Below are 21,624 nucleotides of genomic sequence, written 5' to 3'. Positions count from 1 at the left end.
TGTGTTCAGTAGAGAGAGATTGTACTAACGTTGTGGTGGTTCCAGTGACTTGTTGTTTACCTTCTAATTGAACCGTGGAAAGGACAAACTTGGAAGTATGAGAGGCTACCTTATTGCACTGTTTTGCTGAGATCAATGAAATTGGAGTAGTTGGAACTACTTTCAGTATCCTGTAGAGTTTACCCCCCAGAGTAACAATGACACTACGGGGTCGATATTCATAAACAACATTATGTTTCCACATATAATGTTGTCCTAAACGAACATCACAAAATTCAAGGGGAGCAACATCACACAATACCTTGTATATGAAAGGCTTGATGTTGTAGGGTAGGTGACACTATTGGTCAATGCAAAGATCTCGTCCTTGGTGGAGCCATACGATGGTGTATCACTACAGTTGTGGTGTTGTTGGTAGGCCCAACCGTCTAACAACATTTGCTGAGATGAGGTTCTTTGACTCCCGCTGCCAACAATGAAATGTAGCGGAGTACCCTTCACCCACATTTGTGAGTGGAAGAGACGCTCACCTTCCTTTGGATCTTTAGGCTCACTTCGTTGGACCTTGGTGGTGGCAATAATGGAACTAGATTTTGCATCAATGACCAACTTTCTTTTATCTTGTTCTGAATAAGATTCAGAGCCAAATTATGCTTGTTTCTCTTTAAGCTCTGCCAACAATGATTGTTTCAAGTGACATTCATCAGTGTTATGCGAGCATTATGCAAGGGACTTTTTTGGAGCCCACACCACTTCGTAGTGCCTTCCTTTAACTTTCCATAACCATTCTTGTTTATGGCTTAACTGGGTTGTCTTGGGTGCACATTCCACCCTGGCTCTGTCCCTTACCCTGTTGTCATTGTGAAGGATTTGCAAATCCAAAATCTCGCTTCTTATGTTTAAATTTTTGCTCTATTTTGAAATCATATCAGTATGTTGCACCAAGTAAGGAGATGTTCAGGAACTCCATTTCTTTCTAGATTTATTTGTGTAGACATCCATGATTCTTGAGCACCAGATATCACTTAGAGTCTTTGATACCCAACTTGGGGCGCAAGGTACGAAAGATGTTTGTGAACTCAGGTATTGTTTGGTCCCTTTCCTATCGTAGTGTAGTCCACCTCATGCATTGGTCTTCATAGTATCTTACAAGGTAGAATTCCTCCTTGAGGGGATCAACAAAAATGGCCTAGGTGGGGCCTACCTTGTATACCCCAGACTCGTCTTCGTTGAGTCTCTCTTAATAACCTTCCCAACAATCTTTGACGTGGGGAAGAGCTTTTAGGAGTGTGAAGTTGATTTTCTCATTGTCGGAAAAATTATGGACTGCATAATATCCCTCTAGCATATTCAACCATTTCTCTAAAGCTTCTACATCTATTTGTCCTTTGAATAGGGGGATATTGAAGTTAACATGTACCTGGAAGGGTGTTAATCTTCTCAAATCTCTGCTTGTCGAAGGTTTTTCGACTGTTGTTGGGAGTCGAAGGATCTCGATGAAATTTTCCATTATCTCACTCCTTTGTCATGTAAGTTCTTCCTCGAGCAACAATTTGACAAGATCTCCTAGTATGTCATTTTTCTTTTCATCCGCCATTTGAGGTTGTCGGGGTTGACGAGGATGATCTTGCAAAGGTTGCAATAGTTTGAGTCTGAGCTCCTTGTACTTTGACCTTGTTGGGCACATGCACAAAAAAATAGACAATAGCAGACTGCTCTAATACCATTGATCCGGATCGTAGGAGGAATGAGATTTAAATATTAACACAAGAATAAAAATTAAAATTCCCGAGCAAATCACCCATCCCATTACTACTTTGGTGCAACTGCACTCAGCTACAAAGTTCTCATGAGATCTAATGCATTAATGTCATTATGATCCACAATGTTTAACAAAGTAAACTTCACAAATGAAAAAGGAATATATCACAATGCTTAAGAGAAATATTATAGAACAATAGTATAATAAGAACTCAAAATATGGCATGATAGGTAAAAGAGATATTGTATAAAAGCATTATAATAAGAACTCAATGCATAAGAGAAATATTGCACAAAAATAACACAAGAGGAACTCAAATATTTATTGAAATGGGTAATATACCATGAGACTACATTATGAGAAAAAGGATGATTTACTCCACGGTGAAGTTCTGTATTTATACTTTTTACGGGTATCTTTCACCGAGAGTCATACCTCTTGTTACATTTCAAATACCACAGTTTACAACATCCATGGGTGAATACCATGGGCAAATATAATAAATTACGAGACCATAAGTAAAAATAATAAAGTATGCTACCATGGGTAAATACCATGGTTTACAAAATCCATGGGTGAGCATCATAATTACAATGATAAAATTGAAATCACCGTGTGATTAGAGTCTCACTTTAATATTATGATTTATTTTATTTATTATCATGCATTATCTATAATTTTAACTACCATTGATAAAAAAATAATTATTAACTATAGTAATTATTTTCCACTAAATAAAACATATCTAGGATACCAATAGTGTAACTCCTTACCTACAATGTTACAACTTCGTGGATAGTTATGGCAAGGGCTAACGAGCCTGCTATTGGGCATTAAATGCCCGCTTAGCTGCAAGCTCGATAGCCATATAGCTTTCGGTGAGGACGGAGTGTTCGGAAAGCACCGCGCATCTGTTTTATATGGCTATCGAGCTTGCAGCTAAGCGGGCATTTAATGCCCGATAGCAGGCTCGTTAGCCCTTTCCGATAGTTATAGCAACACGGTGCAAGTCAATTATTAGCTGCACAACTGTGATTGCCAATTTCCCAAAAGAGGGATCAATCACTTGATTACCCACAAGAGGAAGTGAAAAGCGTGGTTAGTCATCCACTGTGGAAATCCTAACCATAATAGATTTGACCCAACCGCTTGCTTGTTGCACTCGATGAGTGAGTCGGGAGATGTTTGATTTTTCCATTTTTTTTACTATGTTGTTGTAAGAAAGGGAGAGTAGCCCGAAAATAAGATATTCTTATCGTTGTCCCTTGATTTCATGATCAAATTAAGATATTAAAGCATTGTATATATAGTCTACCCTACTCAAGTTAGGGTAACGAGGAAGTAATAGGGAGAAAACTATTGTAGTAATATTTTGAATGTTGTTAATTAAAGTTTGTTGGTTCTTATTTCATTTCTATTTCATGGGTGGGATGTGTTGATAATGTAGGCTTATTGTTACAAGTTTAATTAGTGCCTTCTCTAAAGAGGCAGAGATTTTTTCTTCGTTAGGTATTGTTTGTATTGCTTGTATTTTAATTACGGGAGTTTATATTTTCATTCACATTTTAGTTTATTTTATTATTTCTATTTTTAATCATTCATTCTGTTGCGACTCACTAAGAATTTTACCCAATTTCCTGATTCTTAGTGTTGTTGCAACTCATGAAGAGATTTACTTTCTTTTCTAATAATATGTTGTTTGGATTAAGTAGTGATTTATTGTGTTTTCTAGATTATGTGGTATTAGCCTTGATTTAGTTTGGATTTATGTATCACAATTTGCTAGTATTTCAATATCTCAACAATTCATGAGCAATTTTGTTGCATAGTTTAGGAATAAGAAGTCAACTTGAGCAAATCCTCTATTTACTTTCTTTCCTGTGTGTTTACTTTCCAACAAGAGTGATTTACTTTCATGTCTATGTGTTTACTTTCCAACAAGAGTGATTCACTTTCTTGTCTAAGTGTTTACTTTCTAGCAAGAGTGATTTACTCTTCTACAAGAGTGCTTTAATTAGTATTTCAATTCTTGCAAGTGTGAGAATTTAATTCCTACAAGCATGGTTTACTTTACTTGGTGACTTGTGAAAGAACCTTAACATCAACTCTGTAATACTTAATTAACGATGCAACCTTATTGGCACTTAACATATTGTACTAGCATATACGGTGCATGACAATTCACAAGTTCCATACAAACATCAAATTGATAGTTAAATGTTTAGCTCTCATTTATTGACTAAGTAATTAGGAGGTAATTGAAAGACTCGTCATTTTTGGTGCCATTGTTAGGGAACTGTCAATAGTACAAAAGAATTTTGTTGCTTGATTTGATTTAGTGAATATATTTCTTTTAAAAGCTTGTTGTGATGCGTTTTTTATTAATTTTTTCTTTTAATCCAACTTGATTTATGAAGCATGTCTCTTTATAGTCCCATGCATAGAATTATAGATTTGTTAACTCCATTAAAAATCGCAACAAGACTAACAATGTAGGACAATCACAAGAGGAAAATGGCCACATTCAACTTCACTTCTTGACTCCCGCAACTAGCTCTCTTGCTAAAAGTAAGTCTGAATCTTCCACTTAGGAGCTTAAGATTGTGCAAGCCTCATCCCCTGCCTCAATAGAGGTTTTGTTCCTTGAAGGATAGCCAAAAGAGTAGTTTCATTATAGAGAATTGTTCTTTTCCAACTCTACCAAGGAACCTTTAGAATAAAAGAACATTTTTCACAAAAAGATGGCACATCAATCCCCATTAAGGAAGAGACATTTACCTTTAGATTCTCCATTCAAGATTCAGATGAGGAAACTAAGACAAAGAACATTATGAATTCAAACTTGTCCAACTTTCATGGCTTATCCAAAGAAGATACATACCCCTTCCTCTTTGAGTTTGATGTCCTTTGCAGAAGTTATGATTATGTATCAGATGTCCACAAATAAACTCTTACCTACCACACTCGAGAATGTTGCATTACATTGGTTCATGGGTCTTGGCAGGGATAGCGTTAGCACTTAGGCATAAATGAAGAAAAAGTTCCCTAAGAAATATCAAGATTATTGCAAGGACAAGGAATGGAGGGAAGAAGTCTTCATAATGACTTAGAATGAAGATGAAAACCTAGAAGATTATGTTGAACAAATCAACTATAATCTACAATGGGAAAGAGAAGGAAACTTGGCCTTGGAAACACTACATGTCTTGCTATTACGTGGAATTTGTGATGATTGTACTGTACTCTTAGATTCAATGGGTGGATGATATGTCTCCCAATAGTGTTATGTTGACATCATTGAATCGTGTCAAAGATATTCCCAAAAAACATAAAAAATTAGTAGAGGATCGAGAGACATACTGCTAACAGTTGGCAAGACCGCAGGAAGTGGAGTCAGTAGAGCATTAATTGGGAACATGTTAGAAGACTTCAAGATTGATATACTTAGTTCATTAAGTTCTCAATTGGACACATTACAAATGAACAAGAAGAAGGAATGAGAAGAGTTGTCTTTGACAATCTTTTCTCTAAAGTGCAGGAGAAAGCATCTATTGAAAGAATGCCTATTGGATCATATTAAGGCTTGTGCAATATGCAGTGAGGACCATGCCACAAGCAAATTTCCATCTCAACTTGGATTGAAAATTGTATACATGGGGGCTGATGAACTAGAGCAATTATGTTTTGTCTTCCATAAGGGTCCATGGTAGCCCAAACCTCAAGGAATGATTCCAGATCAATCATAATATTATAACTTATGTTGGTATAACCTTTTAATGTAGTGCTCTTCTCCACAATGGTGTTTACTTCCTTAGCCATGGATTGCTCCCCATCCAAACCAACTTTGGTAGCTAGGATGGAGGAATCCATACTTTAAAGGCCCTCAACAGACCTTACTACAACCACCTATGCCTATTCTTCCTTCTCCACCAAGGCAACCATCCATATCAACCCCTCCTCAACCTCAACTTCTTACACAACCAATTCCTAACTCGAATAATGGCAAGGCAGCTTCATTATTGCAATTTGTTGGGCTTGCTACTTCCCACTTACTATATTTCTTCCTTGGATTGTCATGAGATTCACCTAGTACTCATCCTCCTCATTCAATACTTGAGTAATAAATTTTCAATAGTTTCCTTGACCATCTCTGAGGTCAAGAAAGCACAATGACAAGATGTGGAAGGTTGAGAAATAAATGTTCTTGATCCAAAGTGAAAGCCACAAACTTAAGTTTTGGTAAAATCTCTATTAATTGTTAAGGATGGTCTACCTAGTTATGATTTATCTTTGCTATTGTAGATATTTTGTTTTTATGATTACGATGTTAGTTTATGCGTCAATTAAGTTTGTCGAATTGATTGCTTTTATTTCTAAAATATTAAAATTTTCTTTATGTTTGTGACATTGATTTCTTACTATGATCTTGGGTAGTTATGTTAGATTTTATGACATTTATTGCTTAGATACTTGAGTTGGTTGTGACTTGTTAGCTATGCTTGATTTAGTGGCAATTATTGCTTAGGTACACAAGTTTGTAGTAACAAACTTTTTGGACTTCTCCAAAATGTGCATGTGTATACATGATTTATAATTGCTAATAAGTCAATTGAGTCATGGTTTAATGATAGATTAGTGAGAATTAACATTTGATTCTCAATGTATTTTATCTAAGCTTTATTTTAAAATCTTATAAACAATATGTCTTAAGAGTGGTAATTGGATTAACTCACCTCAATGACAATATATAATAGATTCTTATAGGTGGCCTCGAGGGTTTAGGGATAATTAAACCCTTCACTTTTATCAAAATATAATTTTTTTTTTTTTGTTTTGAAAAGATAATGCATTTAAAAAGAAAAAAGAATCCTCCCATCAATTACATATACATAGACATTCAACCTTCAGAAAATTGGTAGTTCATAATGAAGACATATATAAATATGTTTATCCTACCAAAAAAAATGAATTATGAAAATGGAAAACATGCAATATTGAAATGTCACATCCTACCCTCTATTAGTCAAGCAAAATCCTTATAATATCTACGTGCTTGAGTTCACAATTTCTACCCATGTAATATCTAGATGCTTGAGTTCACAATTTCTACCCATGTAATATCTAGATGCTTGAGTTCACCATTCTAGATAACTACCTTTTATTTACATTGGGAAATGACTATATGCAAGGATAATGCAATGATCATATCACAAAGAAATCTTATAATGCCTATTCAATGTGAAATTTTGTAATGAGACACCTACAAGCAAACTATGACTCTTGAGAGACTATGAATTACTTATACTTAACTATTGGGATTAACTAAATAAATGCAACGTTAATTCTATCTTATGGCTATTTTGTGTATATAACAGGTAACTAAACCATGTCTAAAGAGGTCTCTTGTGGGATGACATATGATATGATTGCATTATGTTTCCAATTTCTACTTTCCTTGGTGTCATGATGAGGATATACACATGGAGTTCTAATTAGTGCAACAACTTGTAGTTCAACCTGGCCCTATTAAATTAAACTAACACTTGCAACATGACATATCCCTTAAACAACTCTTTGAAACCACCTAGTTAATGTTGTTATGTCTAGAAAAACACATTGGAATTTAATCTCATATCAAAGAGAAATCTAACTGATTCTACACCAAATAGAAATCTATCTAATTATATATATTCCATATTTACATAGATATAGGTTATATGTTTGAATAAAAAGATGTGAAATATATACATATGTGTCAACTTATTAAGCTCATAGGTGTGTCTACATTGGAATAGAGCTTCCACAATTTATAATTAATTATTAATAATTATTAGGTGGATGGTAAGAATTAACCTCCATAGAATATTTTAGAATATTTTTAATAATATTGAAGCGAACAAAGTTCCTTCTTAAGATTAATTACTCCAAAAGACTTGGAATATCAAATTATCCATTAAGGATATAAATATTATATTAAAGATATGAATAAGAATAAAATAAGAATGAATGATGATGATAATGATTTACAATGAGAACAAGAAGCTTGCTTATATACCAAGCAAGTGTCTCTTCATGAAGAGTCATGTCCTATTAGACATGCCTCTTCAACCTAATTACTAGCTTAACTAACTATTATTTATGATTATTATCTTTTACATTATATTTATATTATTTATATATTTTATTCGTTACATTGCCTCCTTCCTCAAAAAGCTTTGTCCTCAAAGCTTGTCGATGAAAAAAAGCTTGATCTCTTTTTCGGCTTTGAAAGTCTTTCTCTCTTGGAACAGTCATCTTCGTCGATACAAGCTGATATGATCTTCTTAGTGACAAACAAAATTGTTGCATTGAGAAGGGATCAGACCATCCTAGATTAATCTTCTGTATAGCATTCTGATCACTAAAACTTTGTAACGACTTGTCCTCGTAGTACTGGGTTGAGGTTACATTACTCTTTTTTGGAACATTAGTTTGTTGTTTCGGTTCTGACTGGTTCAAATATGTAGTATGGTTGATTCGTCTGTTCTCATGATTTGGATGCCGATATGGAACTTTTTTTGTTTGATTTTTCCTTACTGGGCATGTGCCAATTTTTATATTTTCTTCTGGCGAAGATGTTGTTGAGTTGGTTATGAAACATTCACTGGGGATGTTCATTGTTTGAACTGCAACATCCAAGTGTGTGTTTTCTTCAACTTGCTCGTCTTCTTCCTGAGTTGTGACATTCACTGAATCGATATTTGTTGTTTTGTCATCAACTTGAATTCCTACATTTGATGCTTCCTTCTTAATAAGTTGTTGGACCTGGCTTTCTAATGACTTCTTATCCTTCTTAAGTTTCTTAATTTGTGTCAGCAATTTTTCGCTATGGTTTTTAAATCGAGAAAGTTCTTCATTTTTGTCAACATTGATTTTGTCAATTTCTTTTTGCATATTTTGTAATAGCTTTTTACGTTCTTGAGACATTACTTTTGAAATATCTGAGATATTTTATGGTGTTACTGAATTTGGTTTTGGTGTAAAATCTTAGAGCGTTATTTTCTTCTTCTTGTAAGAAAATGTTAAAAACTTCTTCTTTGTGTTTAGAATAAAGGAACCTAGAGTTTCCATCCAAGGTAACCCCAAAACAATGTCACTATCAATTTCAATATCGTCAAAACGTAAGGTTTTCACGGTGAATTTTGAGGTAAAAGTATAATCTCCAATATTTAGGTGTAAATTGCTTATATAATAATAATATTATTATTATTATTATTATTTTTTTTTTTTTTTTAATTCCTCCCTTGTTTCGTTTATCAAATCTGGTTGGATAATGAAGAGCGCTGCGGACTCAACGATGAACCCTAACTTCCTTGATGCCGCCTCGCTTCCTTCGGCCGCCGTCAGGCCTCTGCTCGGCCACGCTGTTGACGGAGACGCGCGGCACAGTCATGGAGCGCTGGCTTTCCCCTTCATCGGTGAACTGCAGGGTTGGGTAGCGGCCATGGGAACTCTCGGAGGTTTACGCGATGTGAAAGATTTTCAGAACTCAATAGAGACGCTCGATCTTGGGCGCTTTGCCGTTGATGAACACAACAAGCAGCAGAATGGCGATGTATCGTTTCGTCGAGTGGTGGCGGCAAAGGAGCAAGTTGTAGCGGGGACTATGTATCATCTGACCATAGAGGCCGAGGACGGCGATAAGCCCAAGCTGTACACAGCCAAGGTGTGGGTCAAACCCTGGGAGAACTTCAAGAGTCTGCAGGAATTTAAGCCTGTGGAGCAACCCTCTATTTCCAGGGCTGACCTTGGCGTCAAGCAAGAAAATCTGGCGTGCCCAGAAGGCGTAGAATGGCTTCAGGCATCTTGCATGGAACCCAAATCCTGGAACTCAATGTTCTGAATCTACTCAATGGAGTCACAGATCTTCCTTTATTACAGATCTGCAGCCTTCGAATCCTCAAGATCCGATGTCAAGGGTCATGGTTCTACTCTGAATCGGGAGTACTGACTGTGCATGGCAGTCATATGATTAGATCTGCAGTTAAACCATCAAATCAGGAGCCCAGAAGATCTTGGGACCTTAACAAAACCCAGATCGATGGACAAGCAGCTTGCAGGAAGCAAGTTCAGACGAGATCAACTCTGAAGCAGCTTCCGATCGTGAACCAGCGAGATCTGCCTGAAGAACCTCATGCATTCCAGATCCAAATCAATCTTTCCGGCAAAACGACAATGTTATGGGTTTGTGCATCAGATCTTGTGCAGGATCTTCTGCAAAAACTTGAATGCCGGCTGGGGATTCCCTCCTCGTGCCTCAGATTGCTGTATAAGGGTAAGCAGCTTATGCATTCCCTTCCTCTTTCTTTTTACAGCATTCAAAAGGACACGGCTATTGGGGTTTCTTTCCGTCTAAGAGGTGGTTCATTTGGGCAAACCTCCTCTGCCCCATCTTTCTCTTACAAAGATGCAGCACGCAAAAACGCTGCCCAACCTCAGTTCTCTTCAAAGGCATCCCAGCTAAATGAAGCTCCAAAGCCGTTTCTGGTAGACAAATCAGAGGAAATCCCCTCCATCGACTTCTCTACTCCTAGGGTTGAAAGCCGCTACCAGAGCTTTGCAGAATCCGCACTCATTTGCAGATTTAATGGCCTATGGCCTCGCACAGCAGATCTTTATCAATGGGTCCATTCCTCCTGGACTAAAAAATGTAAAATCTTCTTATGTTCAAAAGGTTTTTTTCTGGTGCTTTTTGAATCAAGCGAAGACTACCAGAAAGCCTTAACGGGAGGCCCTTGGTTCTGGGGTTCAGCTGGGCTTTTTCTAACCCCCTGGTTTCCTGACTTCGACCCCTCTACAGCAGTCATTTCCAAGCTTCCCATTTGGGTCAGGCTCCCGAATCTTCTGGCCCATTTTTGGGATTTCTCTGTCTTCCTAGCTATTGGAGACACTTTGGGACGATACCTGGCTACAGATACCTCAAGAAGGGAAAATGGTCTCTACACTTATGGCAGACTGTGTGCAGAAATAGATATCAGCAAAGGACTGCCGGATCAGATTAATCTCAAGTTTGGAGATTTCCATTGGACTCAACCACTGGATTACGAGAACACAGCCTTCCGCTGTCGCCATTGTCATCAAACAGGGCACCTTCAGAGCACATGTTCACAGCTCAAAGATAAAAAGAAGAATCTGAATCGTAAGCCCAAATCCAAGAGATGGAATCCTTTTGAACCACCCCGTCCGCTGGACGATTTAGGCTTCTCGAGCTCGGAGGAGGAGGAATCGGAGGCAGATGTGCAGATTGATGAGGAAATTGAAGCTGATCTACAGAATGAGGAAATTCCGAAGGACGCCCCCTCGGCTCACCAGGAGGCTCCCTCTAACCAGCAGATTTCTCAGAAACGTACCCATATCTCTTCGTCCTCAGACTCTGACAAGGATGATCAGCCATCAGGACAAAATAATCTACAACTTGTCATGACACAGCCAAACTCCACTGGGTGGATAAAAGTGAGCAAGAAAAAAGGCAAAAAATGTCGATTTGCAGGAAACAACCCTTCGGGGTAGCCTTTGGATCAGTACTTTCCTTTGTATTCCTTTGCTTCTATGACCTGTCCCTTGTCTATCTATTTGGAGCAAGGTTGATTCCCTATCACCTTCGGCTCCATAGCTTCTCTGCTAAGCCTGTTTTCAGGCTTGATTGTACTATATTTTACTTCACTTAATAGAATTAGTCTTTACTCAGAAAAAAAATAATAATTTTATTTTTATTTTTTATTTTTTATTTTAATTTTTTATTTTATCCTTCTTCTTTATTTTTTATTAATTTTTTTTTTTATAATAATGGCCAAAGACCTAAAAATTGGAGAATCTCCCAATATGTAGCGAAACGCTTCAATTATGACAGCAACGAAGTTGATGATAAGTTGATAGCCAAAGGCCTGGTGATCAGCCAACGTGGCTCTGATACCACATGAAGTGAACAAAGTTCCTTCTTAAGATTAATTACTCCAAAAGACTTGGAATATCAAATTATCCATTAAGGATATAAATATTATATTAAAGATATGAATAAGAATAAAATAAGAATGAATGATGATGATAATGATTTACAATGAGAACAAGAAGCTTGCTTATATACCAAGCAAGTGTCTCTTCATGAAGAGTCATGTCCTATTAGACATGCCTCTTCAACCTAATTACTAGCTTAACTAACTATTATTTATGATTATTATCTTTTACATTATATTTATATTATTTATATATTTTATTCGTTACAAATACACACAAATCAAAGGTTGAGATTTATCTTCAAAGTAATTATGTATTTTTAATTAAATTCATTAATTAAAAAAAAGATTAAGTTTTTTTGGGCATGTAGTATTGATAACCCATGGTATTGTAACAAAACCTATTTACATTAAAATTTTCACGATAAAATGGAAGTAAATCTTTATAAATAGCAATCTTGTTACATGTTTTTTTAAAATGTATATATTTTAAGTTATTATATTGATTATTTTGATCATTATTATTATTTTTTTAAAAGGAACGAATAACATTTCATTATAATGACTAGAAATGGGCCAGGTCCCTTATAAAATTCAGACTTGTTCTATCTGCATCTTCCCTCTCCTTACATTGAGTATGGACCTTCTTGCTACCCCTATTATTTACATATATTCTATTGGGAAAACTATAGCTATATATTCTCCAAAAAACTCCTGCATATTCTATACAACGATATTGCATAAATGGAGATTAAAACAAACACAATCAACTACTGCCAGTCTCGGCATCATCACCCGCAGGCTCGCCCACAGACTTGTTCAGTTCCTCTGTTTCAATCTCTTCTTCTTCCTGAACCCTCGCAGCAGCAACAACAACATCCTCATCTTCTTCCAGAGCCCTCGCAACAACCTCCTCGACATTATCAACATTGATGGCCGATGAATTTCCAACCCTGAACACTTCCTTTAAAACTCCAACCGTGGCTGTCTCCACCTTGATTTCAATATTATCAACCTTTTGCTGGACACTCAGAACATCCATGCGCAGGCCTTCCATGGTTTTCTGCATTAGTTCCCAGTCTTTACCCAGCCCAGATAATTGGGCATAAATGACCACCATGTTTTCATTCAATTCTTTGACAATTTCCTTAACCACTTGCTTGCAATAGCCCTCCACCAGGCTCTCAACTCTTACATGCCCCACGCCATGGCCAGACCCCGAGCTTCCAGGACCAGATCCTCCCCCACTGCCATTTCTCGCAGATGACATTTTTGTAGCAAGACACTTCTGCACGATGAAGATCTTGTGGTTAACTGACCAGAGCCAGTTGAGGTATATAACGACCTGATCCATCCCGACATTCCTCCCGAGCCTGTCTTTCATAAATGTGAAACAGTGTAGAGTCTTGTCAATTCCTATTCCTTCCATGTTTTCCATTGTCCGAAACCAGAATCAAGCAGCGATGGTTCCTTCATCCCCAAGGGAATCAATTATATTGCAAATTCTGGTAAGAAAATGATGCCTCATCACCCACCTGTCCACATACATGAATTGTCGTCCGATGATGCCACAACTGTGAATTAACTCACCACCTACTGACCCTGTATCCAAGATACAACGAAGGTACCTCAGGGGACTATCCTTCTTAACTACCATCGCACTGAGACACCTTGGAGAGCTGGCCTCCTTAACTGCTTCCTTAATGCTCTAACGACATGTACCCCCAGTATACAACACCGTCCAGAAGCCTTCGATTAGGGGATGGGACATGATGTAATATGATGGTTTATGCAAATTCGACTGATTCCTAATATAACTCCCATGTTAGCTTGACTGTTTGCTAGATGGTTGTTGGCGCACAACACATGGAACAAGTGAACTTTCTCAATTTCTTTAACATGTATGTGATCCTTACCATGATTGAGGAAGTTTCTTCTTCTAGGTGAGTGGCATTCTTGAGAAACTTAATACATTTTTGGATGATTAACTTGGAATCACCCACTATATTCAAAATTTTGAAACCTTTAACCAAGTATATTTTCACTCCTTGCCAAAGTGCAAGAGCCTTGGTCTGATTGTTGGTTGTAACACCCAATGTTGCATTAATCGTTATCGAGATAATATTGGCGTGAGGAAAAAATCGGAAAAATCGTAATTATCAGGAAATAATAGGAAAAAATCGTTTGGTACAAAAATATTCATTTTTTTTCAATTTTTTTAATATCTAAACCATCTACAACATAAAATAAATACATTGACACATAAATATGATAAAAGAACTAATATATAAGATGTTTAATATCATTTCTAGTGCTAAAATCACACATAACATTGAATCATGTCCTAAATAGTAAGTCCTGACTACTGAGTCCCAACTTAGCCTCAAAATTTCAACAAAAAAATAATAATGTATCTCATCATGTCATCATGTCATATACAATAAAATGAAGAAAATAACTAAAGTCTAATGCTATTGATTTCCTCTGCCCCTCTTGCAAGAAAATGCCACAGCTTTCCCTTTCCCTCTAGATGTAGATGCTGGTGCTGGTGGAGTTGGCAGTGGAGTCTGCCGTGCTCTAGACGCTGAAAAACTAGAAGTAGGAGCTATAGGAGGTAGACCATGTCCTCTATTGGTGGCAGGGGTAGCCTGAGCAGGTGGTGTCACCTCCTCCTCCTGTTCCTCCTCCTCCTCTTGTTCCTCCTCCTCCTCCTCCTCCTCCTCCTGCTCCTCCTCTCCCTCCATTACATCTTGCACTAACCAATCATCAACAGACTCCATGAGAGGCCTGTCGGCCTCAACCCTCCATGCAGCAGTGGTGTCAATCCCATCCAATGAGATGGCCTCCACATCAGGTGGCCTCTCAAGTTGCCTCACCCACAATCGAAGATTGTAGTAGACGTAGACCATGTCATTAAGTTGCGGGGACTCCAACCTGTACAAAGATCATGAAATAATAATTAATAATTATAAAAAAAATATTGTTTAATGACTTCAAAAATTTATTTGGAAATTTGCAATATTTTAAATGTTTAAGTGTTAACCTGTTGCGCTTCTTGTTGTGTATTTTTTCAAATACACTCTAGTTGCGCTCACATCTTGAGGAGCTACATGTTTGGCTGAGGATGCGGATGGCAAGCTTTTGCAGAAGGGGTACCCTGCCACCATACATTCTCCACCATGAATCTACAACAAAATTACAAATAAAATTTGAAATAAACATAAGAAAAAAATGGAATTTGAAGAGACAATGAAATTTGAAACAAAGTTACAAACTAAAAAATACCTGGCATTTTAATCGTCCTATCAATGATAGCCATCTCAAAGCCAAATGTGCTACCTGCCATCCTATATGTCTCAATTTCTTTAGAGATCTCTACACGTTTTGTTGGAGATCGCACCATCTTCTAGACACAGGATAAGAATCCATCCATGATCTCAACATCAAAAACAAACCCACATGCGTAAGAAAATGCGGGGTTCAGGAAAAGCCCAGCAGCATGAATGGGACGATGGAGTGTGTTGTTCCATCGCTCATCAATCACTCCCCATAGGAGGAGTTGTCTCTGAAACCCATCATCTCCCTTATCATCATAGTAGGCCCGAATGGCTTCTTTGGCCCTGTCCATGGCCTCATACAAATAGCCCATTGCGGGCTTCTCACCATCAACCAACCAAAGAACCTTTACCAAAGGTTCAGTAACGGCGCACACCTCCTGCACTCTCGCCCAGAAGTCTTCCTGGTATGAAACTAGTCTGCATACGGCCTCTCCCTCTAGTTTGCGGCTCATTGGCAAAGCACGTCACTTCTTTGAAAGAAACATTCTCTTCACATCCCACATAGAATTCAAGAGGGATTGAAGAGATATGAAACTGGTGACAAACCGTGTAATGGCAGGGCGCACCAACTCTTTGTTGTTGGTGAATCTTCTCATAAAGCTAACCACAGATGTATGGTTATATATAAATTTTATAATGCTTTTGGATGAATCAACAATATCTTTGACAAAGGGAATTTTCCTTATGTCCTCCAACATCAAATCAATACAGTGTGTAGCACAAGGTGTCCAAAATAAAGTAGGATGCCCATCCATAAGCATCCTGCCAGCAACAACATAATTTGCAGCATTATCCGTTATGACTTGGACAACATTTTCTGCACCCACCTCCAAAATAAACACATTTAGCAAATCACATAAAGTTCTTGCATATTTGATTTGTGCAGATGCATCAACAGATTTGATAAACATAGTCCCCTTGGAACAACTAACCAAGAAGTTTATAAGGGTTCTCCCCTTTTGGTCAGTCCAACCATCTGACATAACAATGCATCCTGTTTGTGCCCATGATGCCCTAAAATACTCCAATCTTTGGGTGCAGTCAAGCTTTTCATTTTGAAGAATTCGGCCTCTGAAATTATGATAAGAAGGGATTTTGTACCCTGGGCCAACACTTGCAATAGCATCAACAACAGGTTGGAAAAATGGATTATTCCTTACAATGCTAAAAGGCATATCATTCCAGAGGAGAAATTTTGCCAGCAACTTGTCAGCTTGTTCTTTCTTAGTTCTTTTTAGCATTGAACTGATAGATGGCTGTGAACCAGGTGTGGTTCGAGGAACAAAAAATGATGTGGCAGCTACCAGATTGGTTAATGCTGTAGTAGAACCAGTGCCACTTGCTTTCGCTGACTTTTTTAGTTGCTTCTTCATTTCTTCTTTGGCCTCTCTATTCTGGTCTAAAGTTTCCAATGCTTTCATGGCTCTTCGGATGAGTTCAGGATTTGTTTTTGTGCAAGGTTCCACATCAAATCCAGGGATTTGTGCAAGGTGATACTTCAATCTGTACACCCTCCCGGACATAGGGTGGCCACACAACTTGCAACTCAAGTTTAGTCTATCATTCGGAGTTTTAGGTTCACCATATTCCCAGAAAGGATCCAATTTCCTTGGCATGTTTGTTTTTGAACTTTGAAGTTGAAAACTTGAATGGTGTTTCGGTGAAGTTGTGAACCTATGGGAAAATAAGGATTACAATTTAGTATTTACAAGTTACAAATTTACAATTTAGTATTTTAATTTTTACATTGTACAAAAACTAAAAAAAATTACATACATTTTAAGAAACCCCATTCCAGAATCCAAACCCAACCAAAAAAAACTAAAAAAAGTAAAACAATACATCAAAAACCCCATTCCAGAATCCAAACCCAACCAAAAAAACAATTTTTTTTTTACATTGGGCAAATTTCATAAACCCGATTCCAAACTCAAGTTACCCAACCAAAAACAATGAAAGAAAACAAAAACAATGAAAAATAAAATAAAATTGGTGCCCATACCAAGTTACCCAACCAAAAACAATGAAAAAATACAAAAACAATGTTTAAAAACAATGAAAACAAAAGAAAAAATTGGTCCCCATACCGTTTCTATGGAGATAATCGGTCTCCTCCTCTTGATTTTGTCATCTAAGCACTTGAAAAATCTTCAAACCCTCTCCAAGCAATATCTCCCAGCTCTCTCTAACGCTCCTCTGCCCTCCGCGCCTGACTGTGCAAATGAAATGCCAAAAAAACTAAAAATTCATTATAAAACCTGGCTGCCCCGATTGCCCATGAGAAATCAGAAAAAATTGTGATTTTTTGTCCAAAAAATCGGGTATAAAAAAAACCAGCGATAATATTGGATATTACTGGCGATAATATTGGCAACGGGAAATTATCATGATAAAACGATAATATCGCGATTTTAACAACACTAGTTACTAACACCAAGTCCCCATGCGTATTTTACTTCTGTATTTTCATCGAGATTGATTATTACCCCTCCCACTCCAGCGTCCCCATATTCTTTTTATTATTATTATTAATAATGATAATTTTAAATAAAATTACAATTTAATTAATTTTTATGTTTTTTATTTTTATTTCAGTAGTATTATATTATGAAGTGTTTTGATTAATACCTATCCATATTTAATAACCATTTATATAACTATGTTAATTAAATAAGTTAATTAAACAAATATTAAATATAATATTATTTAAAAAAAATTAAAACAAAATTTTCAATATTGTACTACAAAACCTTTATTAACACAATCTTAATATCTCAATATAATTAACACAACCTTAAAACTTCAATATGCAATAACATCTCCATTTCATTGTGTATATAAAAAATATTATAATATAATTTTTAAAACATCTTGCTTAAATATTTGTTTTAAGTAGAGTAAAGCAAGAATAGGTTGCTCTATTTTGTTTCAATGAACCTCTGTACAGAGGACGTGCTATGGAGTGTCTTCAATTTCAATGCTGAGAATTTAAAAGAGGAAGTGGGGGAATTTGTTAAATTCTGCATCCTGTGAATTGTTTGTTGCGAGGGGAAGAGGCGATCAGTGGCAGAATGCTGCACGAGTTACTACTAGCCTTGGTGGGTTGCACAGGGGATTTCGTGATAGATGAAAGAGAAGAAGACCAAAATGCAGACGCTGATCTCGAGAGGGAGGATGCCATAGCTGCAGAGTGCACCTTCAAGCTTGCCCCGGATCTCACCTTTCTCAAAAATTCTGAGAGGTACTCTATTTTGATTCTTAAATGCTCATATGTTTTCATTTATACATAGAACATATCAAGCAAGCACATTGTATCTGGAATTCCACTGAACCGACAACAGAAAAATGTTGTATTAGGACGAATATATCGAACAAGAACTCTGATAAAATTGTGGGTTTCACCTCAATTGCATTGATACACTAAATTCATAAAACTACCATTGCAAAACAGCTAAGAATGTGGCACTGATAGACAGGATATAGACAAAGCCCCCAACTAACCAACGGTTCTTAGCTTCAGAAATTCAGATTTTCTGGGTTTGGAAGTGAACTTATGAAGAGTAAGTGAACAATGATTTTCTTTACTTTTCTCTTTCTTTAGTACTTCCAGAAACATACCCCGAGCTCCGGGTTGCACTGCATAATACTCACATCCTTCAGCGTAGGTATCAGGTCCGACGAGTTTTTAACCCCACCGAAATCCCGTGATACTTACAGTCAGCCTCACCCCTTTTTATATGCCATTCAGGTGGAACAGACCATAGCGTGAATAGAGCCCTGATCGACGGCTTCGTATTAGGTCTACATCATAAAGCAAAGCCCCGTTGGCGCGGCCAATAAAATAAACGAAAACAGGTTGCTGCTGTATCATTTCTTGCATAACACGTGATGCAACTTTCTCAAAGGTGAAATAAATCTAAATTGTGAGTCCATCTTATTTCTGGATTTATCAAGCAACGAGAGTGATCAAATCTATAGAGGTTATACATTTTTTGATCATTTAAGATGTATCTAGGTTGGTTGTAGTTTCACGTTCATCTTATTTCTGGATTTATCAAGCAACGGGAGTGATCAAATCTATAGACGTTATACATTTTTTGATCATTTAAGATGTATCTAGGTTGGTTGTAGTTTCACTCAACTGCATTGAACTCATAACTCCAACTTAATGTGGATATGGATATGTGAAAATAGTAAAATCAATTTGAGGTGTAAATTTTGTGGTCATTTAAGATGGATCCAGGTTGATTGTAGTCTCACTCACCTCTGTAGAACTCAGAATTCACAACTGTAATATAAGTACTATCTCAAAATATGCATAGAAATACTATCTTTCTTTTTATCTCTCTATATAACAGTTTTTATATTAGATATACATATAAAATTTCTCTTTTTCATACATTTTTTTTTGTCAGTCAAAAAAATTGCATTGTATTATCATCAGTGAAATCCAGAGTACAAAAATGGGCTGCATGGCCCCCTTAGCTTCACGGCAGACAGAGGGGAGAGCAAGGGGTGCCAGAGATAACAGAAGATGCAACCAGATAACCATTATTTCTGATAGGCTTACTAGCCTTACATAACAAAAATATGACAAAAAAGACCAAGAACCTGAGATAATCATGTCACGGAGGGTGGCGGAAGTCTAGGGGGACCTGCAGGGAAGCCGACCCACTGCTCATGCATATGGAAATCGACATGTGCCACTCGGGCCTCCAAATCACGCAGGCGATCATTGAGGCGTCTCTGGTTGTGGCTGATACTCTCGAGCAACTCCAGAGTCTCATTGAGGCAAAATTGGATGTCATTAAAGTAGGCCACCAATTCGTTCCGATCTTCATAATGGTGCTCTCTCATAATGTCCAGGTTGGCCTGGATGCCTCTCAGCTGATTTGCAATGGTTTCCAGCGAGGCTAGAGCCTCCACTCTACCTAGCGAGCACTCGCGAGCTTGAGCAACCTCATCTGCTCGTTCTCCACTAATTGCATCCTCCGAAGCCAAGCTCGACTCCCTAATTTGTCGTCCACCATGGCCCTGATGCCCTCCTCCACGATGGGGACGCCCATGCTGCTGAGGCATGATTGACCACTCCCGAATACCGCCAACTGAAATGAGCAGGGAGGATACAACCTCCCAGGAGGAACCAACCACTTGCACACGCCTGAGCAGCCACGAACAATGCCACACACTCCCTGCTTTGGCCTTACAACTCTGACCAAGCCAGGCCACCCAACGAATCTACACAAGTACCACTATGCTGAAGCCCCTGGATGGCCCTCTTCCTCTTTCAGTCCTCAGCCTTAACAGGGGAAGACTAGCGTCAAGGCTTTGCCTAAAAGCACAGAACAACACTCTCAACAACTCGCTCAATTCCTCAATATAAGCAACTAGGAGACAGATAACAAGGAAATTATAAACTTCCCCACTACCAGAAACACCCCCTCCTTCACGAAATTTTCCAAAGGGACTCGACAAAAGCAGGTGCCACCGAAGACCCTGACTGTCTGTAAGAAAATTGACTTCAGAAAGAAAATGTAGCCACAGACAAGGCCACTCCCGCCACAGGGAAATGGGCAACGTTGACTTACTAACGACCACCGACAACAACAACACATGGAAAGACCTTAACTAGATGTAAACAATAACTTGGAAACCGCCGAGTACCCACTAGCCTAGAGCAACCCTCCTTTGGCGGCACCCAGGGTTCCACCTTGCATAACCAAACTGAATGCACCAGAGAGGAAAGGAACCTTCAAACGAACCAGGATCCCATATGAATGCACAAAAGCCCGTCAGAGAAGCCACAATACCAGAGTCCAAGCATTCCACCGAGGTCCAGCTACCCCATGGCCCTGGCAAGCTCGCTCGACCTTTAACACTCTCGTCTGCCACCCTACACGCAGAGTTCATCACCCATAATACAACAACCGTTACATTGTCATCGCTACAGAATATAACAACCAGAGGCGGGTCTGGAGAGTTTGATCGACCGCCACCTTGTCTCATCACCTTATGCTTCATAAAGCCTTCACCTACCGTGTGCCTTGTGAGGCGAACTCCAAGGTGGTTCGGTCAAGTGTCGGTACACCCCCATCGTGGTTCTTTTTCATATACTTAGAGATATCTTTTATTTATGTTTTTATCTATATTTCTTAAAATTTAGTAATACTATTATTATTATTATTATTAGTTATTGGTATTATAAATTTTCTGAAGCCAATAGATGGTGATGCAAGTGTCAACCCATGTCACAAGCACGATAACATCTCTATCAGACTAGGCTGTAGATGTACCTCATTACTATTGGTGCAACAAAGATGGTGAGGTTGCAAGCAGGCAATCTTAAATATCCAATCCTGTAGGGTGGCCCCTATTCGGCAACCAAATTATGATAAAACAACTTTAGTTTTTCTCTATATTTTTTAATCTGGTCTAAATTCTCTATAGTGTCTAGGTACATCAACTGGCCCTTTGATTTCATTTGTCAGGTCCCTTGGCTTAGCATACAATGTGAAAGATGCATAGTGCGAAG

General features: G+C 37.8%; 1 pseudogene across 1 annotated transcript in view; it reads left to right on the top strand.

The window, feature by feature from the left end:
• The first annotated feature begins 17,998 nt into the window (after positions 1–17,998).
• Positions 17,999–21,624, top strand: part of LOC149151438 (gamma-tubulin complex component 4 pseudogene) — a 75,657-nt pseudogene continuing 72,031 nt past the window's right edge. The window contains exon 1 of the transcript XR_016263277.1: positions 17,999–18,333. The product of XR_016263277.1 is annotated as a gamma-tubulin complex component 4 pseudogene (transcript). The remainder of the gene's footprint in view (positions 18,334–21,624) is intronic.

Source organism: Pinus tabuliformis, chromosome 9, assembly GCF_031772625.1.
Source record: "Pinus tabuliformis cultivar Carrire ecotype Pingquan chromosome 9, CPIR1, whole genome shotgun sequence".
Classification (NCBI taxonomy): Eukaryota; Viridiplantae; Streptophyta; class Pinopsida; order Pinales; family Pinaceae; genus Pinus; species Pinus tabuliformis.
The sequence above is the reverse complement of the archived record's forward strand: the minus strand, read 5'-3'. Positions and strand labels throughout refer to the sequence as shown.